Genomic DNA, 20,916 nt, shown 5'->3' on the forward strand with positions numbered 1-20,916 from the left:
GCAGAATGGTACCGTCCTGAGCCTCCATCGATTACAGTAGCCTATGTTAGAAACGGTAGATCAATTAAGAATGAAAAGTGACTCCAACACACAAATGCTATGTACACATTATAAGAATCTAGGAAAACTAACCGCTTTCTTGGCAACCATGCGTGAACATTAATGGATAATAGACAAGAAACAAACAAGGACATCATCTGGACAGGGGAAAACATAACGACATCAGTAATGACACGGGGAACAAACTGAGGAACAGACAGATATGGAGGGGCAATCAACAATGTGAAGGAGTCCAGGTGAGTCCAATATTGCACTGATGCATGTAATGATGGTGACAGGTGTGCGTAATGATGGGCATCCTGGCGCACTTGAACGCCAGGGAGGGGGAGTGGGAGCAGGCGTGACATGTCTCTGGATTACATCTTCAAACTAAGGGCAACCATGGTATCCGTGACAGAGAGGGAGAAGTGTCCATCCATGTATACGGTAAGATAGTCTAGCTAGCTACATTTTCAGAAATTACACGTTTCTAATTTTGTCAGAAAGTCATTTTCATTTCAAGTTAAAATGTACTGTTAGCTAGCTAATGTTAGCTGGCTGGCTTGCTAGCTAACATCACATATATGATATGCGTAGTTATATTATTCGTATCTCAGAGCCATTTGCATTGCTATTTATAGCCTAATGCTAAGTTAACATTGAACTTGGTTGTTTAGCTATCTGCATATTCATGCAGGGTAGGAATGTTATGTGTTGGGATTATGGTTAATTGTTTAGCTAGCTAGCTACATGTCTAAACAAAACACTCCTATGCAAGTAACCATTTCAATAGAATGTTCATGATGTCAGTGCGACAACTGTCAATAGACAGCTGGTAAATTTGTTCTGGTTATCTACTCCGATTTCAGAGCACTCTCAGCTGAGTGTGCCAGAGCGCAGAATAACTGACAAATTGATGAATGCTCAACACCCATTGAGTATAGCCGGTGTCAGTAAACTTCAGAATAAAAATGTAATTCAATTGTTGCCAGCAGCACAGTTGCAGTCACCAACTCTCTGGACAACATAAAAAACGTCCTAACCAGCTCTGCTAGGGCAAGTAAAATGATCAGTGAGCTGTTCTCTCATTTGTGTCAGGAAGTAGCTAGCAAGCTCGCCAACGTTAGCCAGTTAGCTTGGGTACTTGACTGCTGTTGTTAGGTCAGAACGTTCAGATCAATCCCTCTCCTCGGCCAGAGTGTCCAGTGTGCACTCTGAATTTACAAATGGACAATCTAACAACGCTCTGAGTTTACGAATGCCCAGAGCGCTGAGCACTGAGCACACTCTGAGCACACTCTGGAACTCCAGAATAAATGTACAAATACACAAGTAGTGTAAACCAGCCTTTATCTTTAAATATTTGGTTGTTTAGTACATGGCCTCACATGTGAATCCTTAAAGAGATGGGTGTGGCTAAGGCTTTAGAGGGTGTGAACGATTCTGAACGGGTGTAGACAAAAAATTGTGGTTACAAGTTTATCAACTTTCAAAGCAGAATTACTTTTCCATTGTTCCTCAACTGTAGTCTATGATATACAGTTTTCTAGCTCTGAGTCTCTACTTTTATCCAATGTAAAAACTAAATTTCAAATTTTGCATTTTGCTACATAAGACCGAGTCAAGCCGGTCGGTCACATTTACTTCTGTGCTTTAAAACTGAAGATATTGGTCACACTGTGAGGTTAATGAAATAACATTATGTTAGAGAGGATTTTTTCCCCGCCTCATATGTCAAGTACTGTATGTTATGAGTTAAGGCTATTGACCATGACTGTTCCATAAATGTATCATTGACTTAAGTATTTGAAATTAATTACAGCTTTAACAAATGACTGCATTGAAAGACATTCACAAGGTCTAAGCATACATATTTGGGATCTAAATTTGATCACACTTTTGTTGCTGAGCATTTTCCTGCACAGCAGGTTTAAAAAGTATTCTGAAGTTTGTAATTTCCAATTTCATTTGCCTTAACGAATAATGTATCAACCCAGACAAAAAATGTCCATTAATTATAATTCACATAATAATTCACATTTCCTGTTGCTTCAGGGTTATGTTCCTGCTGTAGCAAACTCGCTCATATTCAGATCCTACATCTGTACAGTCTAACATGTTTAAAAACCAGAAGCATACTTTATGACAAATGAGCTACCAACACAGAGAATAGGGAGGCTCTGGACAGAGAAGGCAGACTGAATGATGGAGGACTGTTTTGAGAATACTGATTGGGCAATGCTCAGATTCATCAACCTAGGACTCATCCATCAACATTGAGGAATATACATTGTCATTCACAGGCTTCATTAGGAAATGTGATGATGATGTTGTACTCACCCCAACTAAAAACCCTGGAGGAACGGAGAAATCCATACTATGCTGAGAGCCCGCAGTGCAGCATTCAATGTCAGCAGAACAAACCTCGGTCCGCAACATTATGTTATTATATTTTTGCCATCTTGAAATACAAGGGCAAATGTTATTAATCAATGATGGAAATTTTGCGCTAGGTGATATTCACTTCCGGACATGGAGAGCGCTCAAAGCATTTTAGAACGCCCTTTGAAGTCATTTTGGAACGCCCTTTGAACCGCACCACGGGGCGTGGTTTTGGCTTAACTGCATTGGGAAAAAGAAAGATGTGTCCCAGGATGTAGTCCCCACTTGCTTCAAGCAGACCACCATCGTCCCAGTGCCCAAGAAAAACAAGGTGACATGCACAAAGTCCTATGACTCTGCTGCACTCACCCCGGTCATCATTAAGTACTTCGAAAGGATGATCACATCAGGAACAGTATTCCAGGCACACTGGACACACTCCAATTTGCCTACCGCTCCAAAAGATCCACTGTAGATGCCATTTCCATTGCTATTCGCACGGCCCTAAAACATCTGGACTAAACGTACACCTAGGCAGGTAGCCTAGTGGTTATTAAAAAAAAAGTTCCTCGGATTCCACATCACGATTCAAATCAAATTGTATTTGTCACGTGCTTCGTAAACAACAGGTGTTGACTCAAAGTGAAATGATTACTTATGGGCCCTTCCCAACAATGCTGAGATAAAAAAAGAAGAAAAAATAGAAAAATAATAACGCTAGTAATAAATACTCAATGAGCAACGATAACTTGGCTATGTACATGAGGTACCAGTACAGAGTCGATGTGCAGGGGTTCAAGGTAATTGAGGTAGGTATGTACATATAGGTAGTGGTAAAGTGACTAGGCAACAGGACAGATAATAAATAGAAGCAGCAGCGTATGTGATGGATCAAAAGAGTTAGTGCAAAGAGGGTCAAAGCAGATAGTCCGGGTAGCTACTGTGTTAACTATTTTGTAGTCTTATGGCTTTGGAGTAGAACCTGTTCAGGGTCCTGTTGGTTCCAGACATGGTGAATCGGTATTGCTTGCCAGAGGACAGGACATGGACCAACACCACCATTCTTGACAAGAGGGCACAACAGCGTCCCTACTTCCTGAGGCAGCTAAAGAAATTTGGCATGCCGCCCTGGGTCCTCTCCAAATACCACCGTTGCGCCATTGCAAGCATCCTGACCGGTTTCGTCGCAGCTTGATATAGAAATTTCTCCCTCCACGTCCGCAAAGCCCTCGAGAGTGTGGTGAAGATGGCCCAGTATATCACTGGGACTGTGCTCCCACCCATCCGGGACATCTATTAGAAACAGTGCCTGAGGAAGTCCCGCAGCGTCATCAAGGACCCCAAACGCCCAAGCCACAAGCTGTTCACTCCCTTATCGCCGGGCAGACGATATTGACTCTCTGCACCTGCACTGACTCTCCGCACCTCAGCACACATGCACTCACTCACTCACTCACTCACTCACTCACTCACTCACATTCATGCTACACACACATCACAACTGCTGCTACCAGAATCATATTATTATTGCTAAATACTGCACAACTAAAACTCTTGCCCTCAATCTCCCTTCGCCAAAACGTGTAAATATAAGCCTATACATTGTGCCTTCCTGCATTATACTTGTGCAAAAATCTTTTGTATTCTACTGAGCCATTTACTTTGTTCCTTATGCTGTATTATTTCTTACCAGTTTTATTGTCCAGAAGGAACCTGCCAGTAAGCATTTAGTTGGACGGTGTATACCATGTGTATCCTGTACAGTACATACAACTAATACAATTTGAAACTAGAAATGACATACTGTTTATTGTTGCCCTTTTCATCGTTTTCATAGATACATTCCTGCTGCTCACAAATAGGCTCCTTTCTCATGAAAATTGAAATATTAAAAATGAAACAAAGACCTCTTATACTTCTGGAAACAATTGTTGAAAACTAATTGGGCTCATTTCTGAGATTGTCCATTTATGATGCTACAATCTGTTTCCTATCAACACAGGACTTGAGTGAACACAAATACGTCAAGGAGGTTCATGGAATATTACTCACAAATTGGTATTTAAGAAAATTTCCACATTTTTAACACATATATGATTTAAAGGTATACTTTGTGTTTGTGTGAAATAATATTATATCTATATTTACTATCTATATATATATACTATCCCACAAGGACACCAATACCCTCATGGATGTTTAAACTTAATTAAATGACTCACGAGAAAAAATAAAGACTTTGACATCACAGGACAATGGTTAGTTATGTTTGGACATACAGTATAATAGCGATCTGCCAAGACTTTATTGATTATCATCATTCAATATGGGGTAGGTTCAAGAGCTTAGCATGTGTCTTTCTGGCTTTACCGGTTCACTTAACGTAATAGCATCATGCTGTACTGTTGTAACTGGAATCATATTTTATGGATTTTATCATGCATATTTCAAATCAAATCAAAATCACATTTATTTATATAGCCCTTCGTACATCAGCTGATATCTCAAAGTGCTGTACAGAAACCCAGCCTAAAACCCCAAACAGCAAGCAATGCAGGTGTAGAAGCACGGTGGCTAGGAAAAACTCCCTAGAAAGGCCAAAACCTAGGAAGAAACCTAGAGAGGAACCAGGCTATGTGGGGTGGCCAGTCCTCTTCTGGCTGTGCCGGGTGGGGATTATAACAGAACATGGCCAAGATGTTCAAATGTTCATAAATGACCAGCATGGTCAAATAATAATAATCACAGGCAGAACAGTTGAAACTGGAGCAGCAGCACTGCCAGGTGGACTGGGGACAGCAAGGAGTCATCATGTCAGGTAGTCCTGAGGCATGGTCCTAGGGCTCAGGTCCTCCGAGAGAGAGAGAGAAAGAAAGAGAGAAAGAGAGAATTAGAGAGAGCATACTTAAATTCACACAGGACACCGGATAGGACAGGAGAAGTACTCCATTTCAAACATTGTTGTGCCTTTTTTTTATGTATGGGATTTATCACTAGGGCTTTGGTAGTTTGGGACAAGTGCGTACATGTTTTTGGAAAACAATTAATGTCCAATACATTGTCCAATAAATGTAACAAATCACTTGATTATAGTATGAATTATGTATTATCTGTGCGAGTCAAAACTATCAATTTGGTAGGTTTATCTGTTATGAGTTTCTTATTTTAGAGACAAATTTATGATAGCAATAACGACCTCACATTCCCATGTACGATTTTTTATGTTCAACAAGTGCTCCGTTTTGAAGCTTGTTGACTAGCTTCCTTGATGTCTTTTTCCCCACTCTAGTTTGGCTCATTACATGAGAGGAATTACACATCCTGCTGACAGGTCTCTCCACAGTGATATGTAGAATGTGGTAAGTATCCAAAGTGTTTGATGAGGACATGCAAAAACATGTTGCTCTAACTTCACTTTAGTTCAAAGGTGTCAAAATAACAGGTATTGGAATAAACAGATGTTGGACTCTTGCTTTTTGCGAATTCGACTTCAAAGTGGCACCCCATTTCAGATGTGGTGTGTGACAAGAGAGTTCACTTAAACAGTAAGGCTTAAATTTAGGAACCTCAACACAGATGGAAAATAATCTTGAATCTAGGTAAGTGTTGCCATATGTCCATGGAGACATAAAGAAATCACCATGTAACAGGAGGAACTAGGAGAAGCACATATCATTCTGTAGCTGATCCAGGATCAGATTCTGAAATCAAATTACCATTCTGTCTCTACAGTGATGTCCAACGTGGATAGTCAAAGTTATTACCAGTGAGGGTGAGGGACCTGGTGAGAAGTGTGTTCAAGGCCCTCAGAGTTATGCATTCTTACACGTTAGCACAACCTCAAAAAGTCAGACCATGTGTGTTAATTATTAATTGCAGGAGAGCTAGTAAGATGGGTGCACTCTATATGTGCTCTGGGTCATTAGACACCATTAGACATGCACCTGTCTGGGAAGTGGACAAGACTGGTTATTCCTGTAACTGTGTTATGGCCTAATATGTACTGTTGCTGTGGTTATACCTCTTGGGTCTTTTCCAGAACATGGGTGTTCCTTTCAGAGGAGTTAGCAGGATGACATGTCTGGTTATTTCTGTAAAGTGCCAAGGACTGTTGCTATGGTCCTACATGCATGCACCTGTCTTAAGGCGAGTACATGTCTGTATTTTTTAACTATTGGTGTGGCTCTACAGTTTCCATGCCCTAATATGAAACCAAACTAAAATTAGTGCAAGGTAATAAGATAACGGTGGCTAAATGCCAGAGGAGTTACTATGGGTGTGACGTAAGGAAGAAAAATGTATAAGAAATGTGTGCCAAGACGGGAAGTTAGTTGATTTCACGAACCAGCTCAGCTTTTATTATGTTGTAATAAAAGTATATTTGAACTCACAGGAGAAATATGATTGACTGAATATTTCCACGACACAGGTAGCTAACCAACCAGGTTCTATGGCTATAACTAGTCAAGCAAATGTGTCTGAGATACGAAGAATAAGATCATACGCAACGTTAGCTAGTGACCCAGTCAGCTAACGTTAGCTAGCTAACAGTACACTTGAAATTAAACCACTTTTTAAAATTAGAAACGTGTAATATCTGAAAATGTAGCTAGCTAGACTATCTTACCAGTATACATCATGGCTGGATGTGTCTCCTGTCTGATGCCATGCATGGTTGCCCTTAGTTTGACGATGTAATCCAGACTAGTGTTTTCTCCATCTCCTTAGCTATCATACTCAAATTCTACTGATTTCAAAACTCGGTCCTCTAGAAAGGGGAAAGCATACACATAACGTTAGCTAGCGAGCCAGCCAGCTAACGTTAGCTAGCTAACAGTACACCTTAACTTGACATTAGGTTAATGCAGTTTTACTACGTGATACAATTTTTAAAAAGCCGCATTTGACACGATTACCTAGACATACTGATCAGCTCCAAAAGACAGACGCATGCTATATGGCAGACTCATCTCATCTCCAAACTGTCAAGCCCACTCATTATCCCAGCCAATCAAGGCTCGCGGGAAGGTTGCCCCCTTTTTCTGTGGCTAAACCAACTTGACTCGTAATTTAACCATTTTATTTGCATTTACAGATATACAAGTCTGATATTGATATATGTTCGAGAATTTTTATTTAAAAAAATGTTTTACGTTCAAACAGCTCTCCTGTGAAGTCATGACTTGCAACATACGCCTAGTTTCCTAAATCGGGTCCAATATAACCCTATGTGTTTGATGTGTTTACAAAACCCACTCTAGTTGTGCCTGCAAAGAAGAGCTGGAGAGTGGATATCATGGATGGTATGAAATAACAACACACCACTAAAGCTAGGTGATCATGCAAGCAGTACCAGCTGGCAATCAAGCCACATTTTTTGATCACATGATTTTTCAACTAAATAGTACCCGTCTGTGAATGACAAAATGTAATCTGCCTTGTAACAAACACCAATACCGACAGTATGTCATATTTCAGGAATTCCTATAAATCAGAGAGAACGGTGCATGGCAGTGGCTGAAGAGAATCAAGCTATTTTCAGTCATGGATAACATTAGATATTTTCCTTCCTGACGGCTGGAAAGAGAAGCTATGGCATGGCATGACCAACTGTATCTTTCCCCTGAGGCTCAGAGGTGGGAAATGTGAATGTTTGACAATGAAAAGCTATTACTCTAACAATCACGACTCATGGCCATTAAGCTGCCACTGTGTTCTCAGAAACATCCCATTTAGCAATTCAGTAGCAACTAGATTAATGGGCCACGTTTGGGAACACATGCCGCAGGGCTTCAATTAATGAGCTGTTTGTACATGTGGTAACTCCAGTTCGCCAGCTTTGATTATTTTAAAAGAACATAACTTCAATGTTATGCCGCAAATCTATTTGCTGCCCCCTCTGTAGAGGGTGTGGGGGAGGGGTTGGGGGTGTGGGGTAGTGCTCCTTTGCTCTGTCGATGATGTAGCAGAGAAACTATGCCCAGTGTCCTCGTGTGTCACAGTGATGACTCTACTACCTACCAGTTTTACTCCGATCGGATTCGGCCAGGTTTGGTCTTCAGTATTTTTTAAGCTAACTGGACCCAGATTTTCCAATAAGATTTGTCAGTGGTGGATAAGTAAAAGTCTGCCTGGGCCGCATCCATTGGAGGAAGATTACAGATTACAGCTGCTGCTAGCAGGCTAATTCAGACCACATGAGTTGGAGAGAGGCGAGAGAAGAAGCCTGTGAGCTGGAAGAACAACAGCAGGGAGCAAGACGGCTAGCGCTTTTAATCTTGCACTTTATTGAGAGAAGATCAGGTTTTCTGAGTTGCTACCTCCCTCAGTACGCTACTGTACTTGTTTGATCTCTCTTTGGAACACAACACACCATCTACGTTTACCCAACTCATTCCCCCTCACCCCTCCTCACCCCTTGCAGGCATAACTCAGTAGCCTAATGACAGGGACGATATCCTTCCAACATTATCCATCAGCTGTGCCTACAGTATATGTGCAGTGTCCATTATGGTCATAACAAAGATGAATTATAGAAGTGTAGGAGCAGTTGTGATATTTACTGTTAGTACATGACTCACTGATAATCCTAAAACAATAATGGAAGATGTGTCCTGACCAGTGTTGGTGTGGGATGCCGTCTGAAGTACAGCCTGGGTAGCCCTGGCTAGAAGCAGGCTGATATCGCCTTCAGGAGGCTAATCTCGCCATCACGGTGGTCATGTCTCCATTCTTATATTTGTGTGATGATGAGAAACATATTGATACAAACATGAACTATTTACCCCAGAAACTCAGTCAAGCTTTAACTCCACCATAGTGTTGCCTATTATTGCCCATCAGGCTCTGCTTGCCATGATATAAAACAGACAACATTAAACAATTATTCATAATATACAAAAGTGACGGACAATGGGGAACAAGTAATTCCTTTATTTCTCTAGTGACAATTCTTTCCATAGAATCATATGTGCATGCTCAGCTGACTGTGTTGAGTAAATCATCTACAACTGTCAGTTGTAGTTCAGAGGAAGTTATTCAGCACAAGTCTTCATTTATATTACATTTATTTAACTTGGCATGTAAGTCAAATGCCCTTTAAATTAGACTGTTTTTCATACCTCTCGTTTTCCCTCCATAATTCGCTCTATTAAATCCCATCTGCTTTTGCCGACATCCACATAGTGGTTGTTTTGGCGGTGTCGCTGGTTAAAACACTTACTTTGATTGAATTTAGGTCCTAGATCTCCAACGGTGTCCATTTCACCTGTTCACTGTACAGGTTACACACTTGTGCATGTAAAATCAAATCAAATCAAAGTTTATTTGTCACCGAATACAACGGGTGTAGACCTTACAGTGAAGTGCTTACTTATAGGCCCTAACCAACAGTGTGATTTTTAAGTAAAAAATAGGTATTAGTTGAACAATAAATAAGTAAATCTACATGTAAGTAAATGTACATGTAGATATGGTTAAAGTGTCTTTGTATATATGATGAACAGAGAGTAGCAGTAGCGTAAAAGAGGGGTTGGCGGGTGGTGGGTGGCGGGACACAATGCAGATCCGGGTAGCAGTCCGGGTAGCCAAAGTGCGGGGGCACCAGTTAGTCGGGCTAATTGAGGAAGTAGGTAAATGAATGTATAGTTAAAGTGACAATGCATATTTGATAGACAGAGAGTAGCAGCAGCGTAAAAGTGGGGTTGGGGGAGACAATGCAAATAGTCTGGGTAGCCATTTGATTACTGGATTACTTGTCTTATGGCTTGGGGGTAAAAACTGTTGAGAAGCCTTTTTGTCCTAGACTTGGCGCTCCCGATACCACTTGCCATGCGGTAGTAGAGAGAACATAATATGACTGGGGTGGCTGGGGTCTTTAAGCATTTTTAGGGCCTTCCTCTGACACCGACTGTTGTAGAGGTCCTGGATGGCAGGCAGCTTAGCCCCAGTGACGTACTGGGCCGAACACACAACCCTCTGTAGTGCCTTGCGGTCGGAGGCCGAGCAATTGCCGTACCAGGCAGTGATGCAACCAGTCTGGATGCTCTCGATGTTGCAGCTGTAGAATGTTTTGAGGATCTGAGGACCCATGCCAAATCTTTTTAGTTTCCTGAGGGGGAATAGTCTTTGTTGTGCCCTCTTCACAACTGTGTTGATGGGCTTGGACCATTCTAGTTTGTTGGTGATGTGGACACCAAGGAACTTGAAGCTCTCAACCTGCTCCGCTACAACCCGTCAATGAGAATGGGGCATGCTCAGTCCTTTTTTTCCTGTAGTCCACAATCATCACCTTTGTCTTGATTATGGTGAGGGATAGGTTGTTATTCTGGCACCACCCGGCCAGGTCTCTGACCTCCTCCCTATAGGTTGTCTCGTCATTGTCGGTGATCAGGCCTACCACTGTTGTGTCGTCCACAATCTTAATGATGGTGTTGGAGTCATGCCTGGCCACACAGTCGTGGGTGAACAGGGAGTACAAGAGGGGACTGAGCATGCACACCTGAGGGGCTCCAGTGTTGAGGATCAGCGTGCCGGATGTGATGATACCTACCCTCAACACCTGTGGTCGGCTCGTCTGGAAGTCCAAGATCCAGTTGCAGAGGGAGGTGTTTAGTCCCAGGATCCTTAGCTTGGTGATGAGCTTTGAGGGTACTATGGTGTTGAACGCTGAGTTGTAGTCAATGAATAGCATTCTCATGTAGGTGTTCCTTTTATCCAGGTGGGAAAGGGCCGTGTGTAGTGCAATAGAGATTGCATCATCTATGGATCTGTTTGGGCGCTATGCAAATTGGAGTGGGTCTAGGGTAATCTGGGATAATGGTGTTAATGTGAGCCATTACGAACCTTTCAAAGCACTTCATGGCGACGGATGTGAGTGCTATGGGTCTGTAGTCATTTAGGCAGGTTGCCTTTGTGTTCTTGGGCACAGGGACTATGGTGGTCTGTTTGAAACATGTTGGTATTACAGACTCAATCAGGGACATGTCGATAATGTCAGTGAAGACACCTGCCATTTGGTCAGCACAAGCCCAGAGCACACGTCCTGGTAATCCGTCTGGCCCTCGTGAATGTTGACCTGTTTAAAGATCTTATTCACATCGGCTACGGAAAGCATGATCACACAGTTGTCCGGAACAGCTGATGCTCTCATGCATGCCTCAGTGTTGCTTGTCTCGAAGCGAGCATAGAAGTGATTTAACTCATCCAGTAGGCTTGTGTCACTGGGCAGCTCGTGACTGTGCTACCCTTTGTAGTCTGTAATAGTTTGCAAGCCCTGCCACATAAGACGAGCGTCGGAGCCGGTGTAGTACGATTCAATCTTAGCCCTGTATTGGCGCTTTGCCTGTTTGATGGTTCGTCGGAGGGCATAGCAGGATTTCTTATAAACTTCCAGTTTAGAGACCTGCACCTTGAATGCGGAAGCTCTACCCTTTAGCTCAGTGCAAATGTTGCCTGTAATCCATGGCTTCTGGTTGGGGTATGTACGTACAGTCACTGTGGGGATGACTTATTGATAAAGCCAGTGACTGATGTGGTGTATTCCTCAATGCCATCGGAAGAACCCCGGAACATGTTCCAGTCTGTGATAGCAAAAAAGTCCTGTAGTTTAGCATCTGCTTCATCTGAACATTTTTTTTTATAGACCGAGTCACTGGTGCTTCCTGCATACATTTAATCTTGTAAGCAGGAATCAGGAGGATAGAATTGTGGTCAGATTTACCAAATGGAGGGCGAGGGATAGCTTAGTAAGCATCCCTGTGTATGGAGTTTTATTTCCCTCTGGTTGCGCATTTAACATGTTGATAGAAATTAGGTCAAACTGATGTAAGTTTCCCTGCATTAAAATCCCCGGCCCTAGGAGCACCGCCTCTGGGTGAGCGGTTTCCTGTTTGCTTATTTTCTTTTACAGCTGACTGAGTGCAGTCTTTGTGCCAGCATCTGCCTGTGGTGGTAAATAAACAGCAACGAAAAGTATGGGTGATAACTCTCTTGGCAAATATTGCGGTCTACAGTTAATCATAAGATACTCTACTTCAGGCAAGCAATATCTAGAGACTTCCTAAGATTTCGTACACCAGCTGTTGTTTACAAATCCGCACCGACCAACCTCCCCTCGTTTTACCGGAGTGTGCTGTTGCCGGTGCAGCGTTAGCTGAATATCCATGTCATCATTCAGCCACGATTCCGTGAAACATAAGATGTTACAGTTTCTGATGTCCTGTTGGTGATCGTACCTCGTCTAATTTATTGTCCAATGATTGCACGTTGGCAAGTAATATTGACGGTAATGGCAGCTTTCCCACTCACCGTCTGTGGAGCCTTACGAGACACCCCGTTCTGTGTTCACTGTACCTGTGTCTCTTTCTGTTGCCAATGACGGGGATGTTGGCCCTGTCGGGTGTTCGAAGTACATCCTGTGCGTCCTGATTGTTGAAGAAAAAATCTTTATCTAATCCGAGGTGAATGATCGCTGTCCTGATATCCAGAAGCCCTTTTTCGCCGTAAGATAAGGTGGCAGAAACATTATGTACAAAATAAGTTACAAATAACGCGAAAAAACCCCACAAAATAGCACAATTGGTTAGGTGCCCGTAAAACTGCTGCAATTTCTTTTCCGGTGCCATTATGGATGTTTGAAACAAGACACATATAAGCACCCCTATTTGACCTTTGAGGTGTACCACATAATGATTGATGTAGTCATTTGTAATTCCTCACAATATATATTACCAAATGGGTGATAAAACAGCTTTGTTGTCTGTCAACCCACCAGGAACAGCACTATTTCTTCCAGAAAACTGTTGAAATTAAAAAAGAGTTTGGTATCCACATACTGTATGTATGTCTTTGTTTTGCAGTTGAACAAAACAAAACAATCTGAATAATTTACTAAATGTTCGCTTATTCCACAGAGAAATTCTAAAATGGCCCAGACAATCTTATTGGCACCTTCTAGAAGTAGTTAGAAATAACTCGATTTCAAGCAGGTAATTCTCCTTAACTTTGTAATTGAACTCACCTGTGGTGAGTTGCAGGTGTCTGCAATATAAAAATCACTAATTCATCCAGTTTGAATAGAGCAAGGGACTCATTCTCCGGTTTTGTGTCACTGTGTGTATAGCAATGAGCTATACATTGGACAACATTGGATCATTCAGAGATCCTCACTGAACTTCTGGAGAGAGTTTGCTGCACTGAAAGTAAAGGGGCTGAATAATTTTGCACGCCCAATTTTTCAGTTTTTGATTTGTTAAAAAAGTTTGAAATATCCAATAAATGTCATTCCACTTCATGATTGTGTCCCACTTGTTGTTGATTCTTCACAAAAAATACAGTTTTATATCTTTATGTTTGAAGCCTGAAATGTGGCAAAAGGTCGCAAAGTTCAAGGGGGCCGAATACTTTCGCAAGGCACTGTATATATATATATATATATATATATATATATATATATATATATATATAAAACAGTGAAATAAAGAATTGTGGAGACAAAATACTTTGCTCAATTTCGACAAATTTCGGGGGGAAATTGTGAGTTACTTGAAAAATGTGCAATGGTGCCAGTATTTTTGGCCACGACTGTGTCTCATCTCCGATTGGAATGTATGCAATTCACTTGATACTGAATGTGAATACTGGACAAAGTCCATCCCAGAATGTATCATCCCTGGACAACAAAGCATATCTCAGGCCTTGGCATGTTCTGCATTACTGTGCAGCATGTACATTTTCCACATACTTTAGTTAACATGATTTCTTCCTCCATAGTATCTTCCCTTGGGTATGCAATGATCCCTGCTCTTGTACAGAAGATCCACCTAATCTGGTCTGAGAATATTAGGCAGGTTACAAACCTTATGTCTAATTGTCCATAAATACACTGTAACTGGAACAAAGTGATTGGAAAAATGATAATAATAGCAAACAAAAAGGTTGACAATTTATTTGTATTTATTTTTAAGGTCGACAACGTAACTTTTCACTTACAGTGTCTGATACAGGCATGATTTTGTGTTATCTATGTTGATTTCTTTTTTCTATCTGTCAGAGACCATTCGGCGCACTTTATATGCTTTCCAGCTATATACATTGCTGAAAGTAAGTTGTAGTAGGTTTACATTGAGAGGATTTAGCATCACTCTGGGAATGGTCTTGGCATTATGACATGCATCCTTGAGAATGGAGTCTCCCACTGCATTTTGAGCATTGGATAATGGCTGGGCATCTTATTACCATATCAGGAGATCCCATTTCCTTCTCTGATTTTCCCTGCCCTTTTTTATAACCATAAAGAGTGCTAAGGAGACTCATTCACAGACAATCCCTCGACGTTTTGCCAAACACGCGACTAAGTTATTGATCTCACGTTCAACTGAACACCAAACTCTTTATCACATGGTCATTTACTTTGTCTTTAAGTACCTTCCAGTAATAACAGTGGTAGATGTATTTCTTATTATGTATTTGGATCTGCACAACAACCCCAGTTCAGGGAAGTCAGTGCATTAGCTCAGCTTTGTAGAGTATGTGGGATGCAAAATCATCAAATCAATGCTGGTCGGGTGCTTGGTGCTGCTGGGTGTTCATTTGTTTGTGCCAGAGAGGCCATGTGAGAGAGGCCATGTGAGAGAGGCCATGTGCCAGAGAGGCCATGTGAGATGAAAAATGCAACAGCTTGAGAACACAGTAGATGTAAGGAGGAAATAAAGAATAAACCGCATGCTGAGGAGCTGTAAACGAAAACAGGGTTAAGTACCTTGCTGAAGGGCAAATCAAGAGATTGTTTGGGAGAAATGCAGTTTAGGCCTAAATGTCCTTTAGAAACTACACTGAAAACAATAAGTAGCATTGCCAAGATTATGAAACAGCCCCGACAACCACTGTGCTTATTATTATTTGACCCTGCTGGTCATCTATGAACATTTGAAAATCTTGGCCATGTTATAATCTCCACCCAACACAGCCAGAAGAGGACTGGTCACCCCTCATAGCCTGGTTCCTCTCTAGGTTTCTTCCTAGGTTCTGGCCTTTCTAGGGAGTTTTTCCTAGCCACCGTACTTCTACCTTGCCTGCTGTTTGGGGTTTTAGGCTGGGTTTCTATACAGCACTTTGTGACATCAGCTAATGTAAGAAGGGCTTTATAAATACATTTGATTTGATTTGATTTGAATAGATTTTCCACCATGTCGGCTGAGGTATTCGAACAAGCGACCTTTCGTTTAGTGGCCCAATGCTCTAATCGCTACACTGTAAAAATAGAAAGTATTATGATGATACCATTAAAAGTAGGACACCTAAGCTGAGATCTGGTGTTTGAATATAAACCCAATGTAAGTGTTTTAACATAGAACGTTAGTTGTATTTATTTTTTACCCCTTTTTCTCCCCAATTCCATGGTATCCAATTAGTAGTTACAGTCTTGTCCCATCGCTGCAACTCCCGTACAGACTCAGGAGAGGCGAAGGTCGAGAGTCGTGCGTCCTCCCAAACACAACCTTTGCCTCTTGACAAAATACCCACTTAACCCGGAAGCCAGCCGCACTAATGTGTCGGAGGAAACATCGTACACCAGGCGACGTGTCAGCATGCACTGCGCCTGGCTCGCCACAAGAGTCACTTCTGTGCCACTCAGGAGGCCCAGAATGTGTATTAAAACAGAAATTAACTACACTGAAACACCCAAAGTGGTTCTTCAACCTGAAGAGAGGGAAACGAGGCGGTCTTCTGGTCAGACTCCGGAGACGGGCACAGCGCGCACCACTCCCTAGCATTCTTCTTGCCAATGTCCAGTCTCTTGACAACAAGGTTGATGAAATCCGAGCAAGGGTAGCATTCCAGAGGGACATCAGAGACTGTAACGTCCTTTGCTTCACTGAAACATGGCTCACTGGAGAGACTCTATCCGAAGGGGTGCAGCCAACGGGTTTCTCCACTCATCGCGCTGACAGAAACAAACATCTTTCTGGTAAGAAGAGGGGCGGGGGCATATGCCTCATGGCCAACGTGACATGGTGTGATGAAAGAAACATACAGGAACTCAAATCCTTCTGTTCACCTGATTTAGAATTCCTCACAATCAAATGTAGACCGCATTATCTACCAAGAGAATTCTCTTCGATTATAATCACAGCCGTATATATCCCCCCCCAAGCAGACACATTGATGGCTCTGAACGAACTTTATTTAACTCTCTGCAAACTGGAAACGATTTATCCGGAGGCTGCATTCATTGTAGCTGGGGATTTTAACTAAGGCTAATCTGAAAACAAGACTCCCCAAATTTTATCAGCATATTGATTGCGCAACCAGGGGAGGAAAGACCTTGGATCATTGTTACTCTAACTTCCGCGACGCATATAAGGCCCTGCCCCGCCCCCCTTTCGGAAAAGCTGACCACGACTCCATTTTGTTGATCCCTGCCTACAGACAGAAACTAAAACAAGAGGCTCCCACGCTGAGGTCTGTCCAACGCTGGTCCGACCAAGCTGACTCCACACTCCAAGACTGCTTCCATCACGTGGACTGGGAGATGTTTCGTATTGCGTCAGATAACAACATTGACGAATACGCTGATTCGGTGTGCGAGTTCATTAGAACGTGCGTTGAAGATGTCGTTCCCATAGCAACGATTAAAACATTCCCTAACCAGAAACCGTGGATTGATGGCAGCATTCGTGTGAAACTGAAAGCGCGAACCACTGCTTTTAATCAGGGCAAGGTGTCTGGTAACATGACCGAATACAAACAGTGCAGCTATTCCCTCCGCAAGGCTATCAAACAAGCTAAGCGCCAGTACAGAGACAAAGTAGAATCTCAATTCAACGGCTCAGACACAAGAGGCATGTGGCAGGGTCTACAGTCAATCACGGACTACAGGAAGAAATCCAGCCCAGTCACGGACCAGGATGTCTTGCTCCCAGGCAGACTAAATAACTTTTTTTTTTTTTTTTCTTTGAGGACAATACAGTGCCACTGACACGGCCTGCAACGAAAACATGCGGTCTCTCCTTCACTGCAGCCGAGGTGAGTAAGACATTTAAACGTGTTAACCCTCGCAAGGCTGCAGGCCCAGACGGCATCCCCAGCCGCGCCCTCAGAGCATGCGCAGACCAGCTGGCCGGTGTGTTTACGGACATATTCAATCAATCCCTATACCAGTCTGCTGTTCCCACATGCTTCAAGAGGGCCACCATTGTTCCTGTTCCCAAGAAAGCTAAGGTAACTGAGCTAAACGACTACCGCCCCGTAGCACTCACATCCGTCATCATGAAGTGCTTTGAGAGACTAGTCAAGGACCATATCACCTCCACCCTACCTGACACCCTAGACCCACTCCAATTTGCTTACCGCCCAAATAGGTCCACAGACGATGCAATCTCAACCACACTGCACACTGCCCTAACCCATCTGGACAAGAGGAATACCTATGTGAGAATGCTGTTCATCGACTACAGCTCGGCATTCAACACCATAGTACCCTCCAAGCTCGTCATCAAGCTCGAGACCCTGGGTCTCGACCCCGCCCTGTGCAACTGGGTACTGGACTTCCTGACGGGCCGCCCCCAGGTGGTGAGGGTAGGCAACAACATCTCCTCCCAGCTGATCCTCAACACTGGGGCCCCACAAGGGTGCGTTCTGAGCCCTCTCCTGTACTCCCTGTTCACCCACGACTGCGTGGCCACGCACGCCTCCAACTCAATCATCAAGTTTGCGGACGACACAACAGTGTTAGGCTTGATTACCAACAACGACGAGACAGCCTACAGGGAGGAGGTGAGGGCCCTCGGAGTGTGGTGTCAGGAAAATAACCTCACACTCAACGTCAACAAAACTAAGGAGATGATTGTGGACTTCAGGAAACAGCAGAGGGAACACCCCCCTATCCACATCGATGGAACAGTAGTGGAGAGGGTAGCAAGTTTTAAGTTCCTCGGCATACACATCACAGACAAACTGAATTGGTCCACTCACACAGACAGCATTGTGAAGAAGGCGCAGCAGCGCCTCTTCAACCTCAGGAGGCTGAAGAAATTTGGCTTGTCACCAAAAGCACTCACAAACTTCTACAGATGCACAATCGAGAGCATCCTGGCGGGCTGTATCACCGCCTGGTATGGCAACTGCACCGCCCTCAACCGTAAGGCTCTCCAGAGGGTAGTGAGGTCTGCACAACGCATCACCGGGGGCAAACTACCTGCCCTCCAGGACACCTACACCACCCGATGTCACAGGAAGGCCATAAAGATCATCAAGGACATCAACCACCCGAGCCACTGCCTGTTCACCCCGCTATCATCCAGAAGGCGAGGTCAGTACAGGTGCATCAAAGCTGGGACCGAGAGACTGAAAAACAGCTTCTATCTCAAGGCCATCAGACTGTTAAACAGCCACCACTAACACTGAGTGGCTGCTGCCAACACACTGACACAACTCCAGCCACTTTAATAATGGGAATTGATGGGAAATGATGTAAATATATCACTAGCCACTTTAAACAATGCTACCTTATATAATGTTACTTACCCTACATTATTCATCTCATATGCATACGTATATACTGTACTCTATATCATCGTCTGTATCCTTATGTAATACATGTATCACTAGCCACTTTAAACTATGCCACTTTGTTTACATACTCATCTCATTTGTACATACTGTACTCGATACCATCTACTGTATCTTGCCTATGCTGCTCTGTACCATCACTCATTCATATATCCTTCTGTACATATTCTTTATCCCCTTACACTGTGTACAAGACAGTAGTTTTGGAATTGTTAGTTAGATTACTTGTTATTACTGCATTGTCGGAACTAGAAGCACAAGCATTTCGCTACACTCGCATTAACATCTGCTAACCATGTGTATGTGACAAATAAAATTTGATTTGATTTGATTTGATTTGATTTGAATATTGGTGTTTTTAAGAGAGTGTTGTTAAAACTATTTTGGGGGTTTCAGTGCCTGTAAAAGGCAGCATCAAAACATAAACATGTTTCTCATACAATCAATGATTTATAAATGCTTCTGGTTTATAGCCTAAATATTGATGATAATGAATTATGGAGAATATCTTTAATATTTGACCCCTTTTTTTCTCCCCAATTTTGTGATATCCAATTGCGATCTTGTCTCATCGCTGCAACTCCCCAACGTGCTTGGGAAACATGACCCGCCTAACCACGCTTCTTAACACCCACCCGCTTAACCCGGAAGCCAGCAGCACCAACGTGTCAGAGAAAACACCATTTAACTGACGACTGAGGTCAATCTGCAGGTGCCTGGCCCACCACAAGGAGTCGCTAGAGTGCAATGAGCCAAGTAAAGCCCACCCGGTTAAACCCTCCCCTTACCCGGACGATGCTGGGCTAATTGTGCGCTGCCCTATTGGACTCCCAGAGGTGTGTTGGGTCATTGTCCTGTTGAAAAACAAACAAAAGTTGTCCCACTAAGTGCAAACCAGATGGGATGGCATATCGCTGCAGAATACTGTGTTAGCCATGCTGGTTAAGTGTGCCATGGTTTCTTTGTCTCATTCTCTCTTACCATGCTTAGAATAATGCCTTGTAATGCTTGTTAATGCTTTGTAACTTAAGCTGTATGCCTAGAGAGAGAAACTGACACCAAAAGAGAATCTAATTCTGCACTCAACAGGACTGTCATCAAGGCAAAGGGTGGCTACTTTGAAGAATGCAAAATATAAAATATATTTTGATTTGTTTAACCCTTTTCTCATAACTGCATGATTCCATACATGTTATGTAATAGTTTTGATGTCTTCACTGTTATTCTACAATGTAGAAAATAGTAAAAATAAAGAAAACCCTTGAATGAGTAGGTGTGTCCAAACTTTTGACTGGTACCGTATATTTTTAAAAGGTAGACGATATAACTTTCCACCTACAGTGCCTTATCCAGGCATGATTCTTTTGTTATCTATATTGATGGAAAAATATCAATTTCAGTCATCAGTCATTTCAGCCATTCTAAGCTTAATAGTAGTAGGTTTACATTGAGAGGATTTAGCATCACTCTGGGAATGGCCTTGGTATTATGACATACATCCTTGGGAATGGAGTCTCCCACTGCGTTTGGAGTATTGGGAAATGGGTGGGCATACCATTACCATATCAGGAGATCCCATTTCCTTCTCGGATTTTCCCTGCCTTTTTTTTATAACCATGAAGAGTGCTAAGGAGATTCATTCACAGACAATCCCTCAACGTTTTGCCAGACACGCGCGACCAGTACTGAGTTACTGATCTCACCTTCCTCTGACCGCCAAACTCCTTATAACATGGTCATCTACTTTGTCTTTAAGTACCTTCCAGTAATAACAATGGTAGATATATTTCCTATTACGTGTCTGGGTCTGCACAAAAACACCAGTTCAGGGAAGTCGGTGCAATGGCATCAATCAATCACAGCGTACTGGCTGCTGGGTGTTTGGTTGTTGTTTGTTGTTTGTGCCAGCGAGGCCATGTGAAG

The sequence above is a fragment of the Oncorhynchus clarkii genome, chromosome 25 (genome assembly GCF_045791955.1).
Source record: "Oncorhynchus clarkii lewisi isolate Uvic-CL-2024 chromosome 25, UVic_Ocla_1.0, whole genome shotgun sequence".
NCBI lineage: Eukaryota > Metazoa > Chordata > Actinopteri > Salmoniformes > Salmonidae > Oncorhynchus > Oncorhynchus clarkii.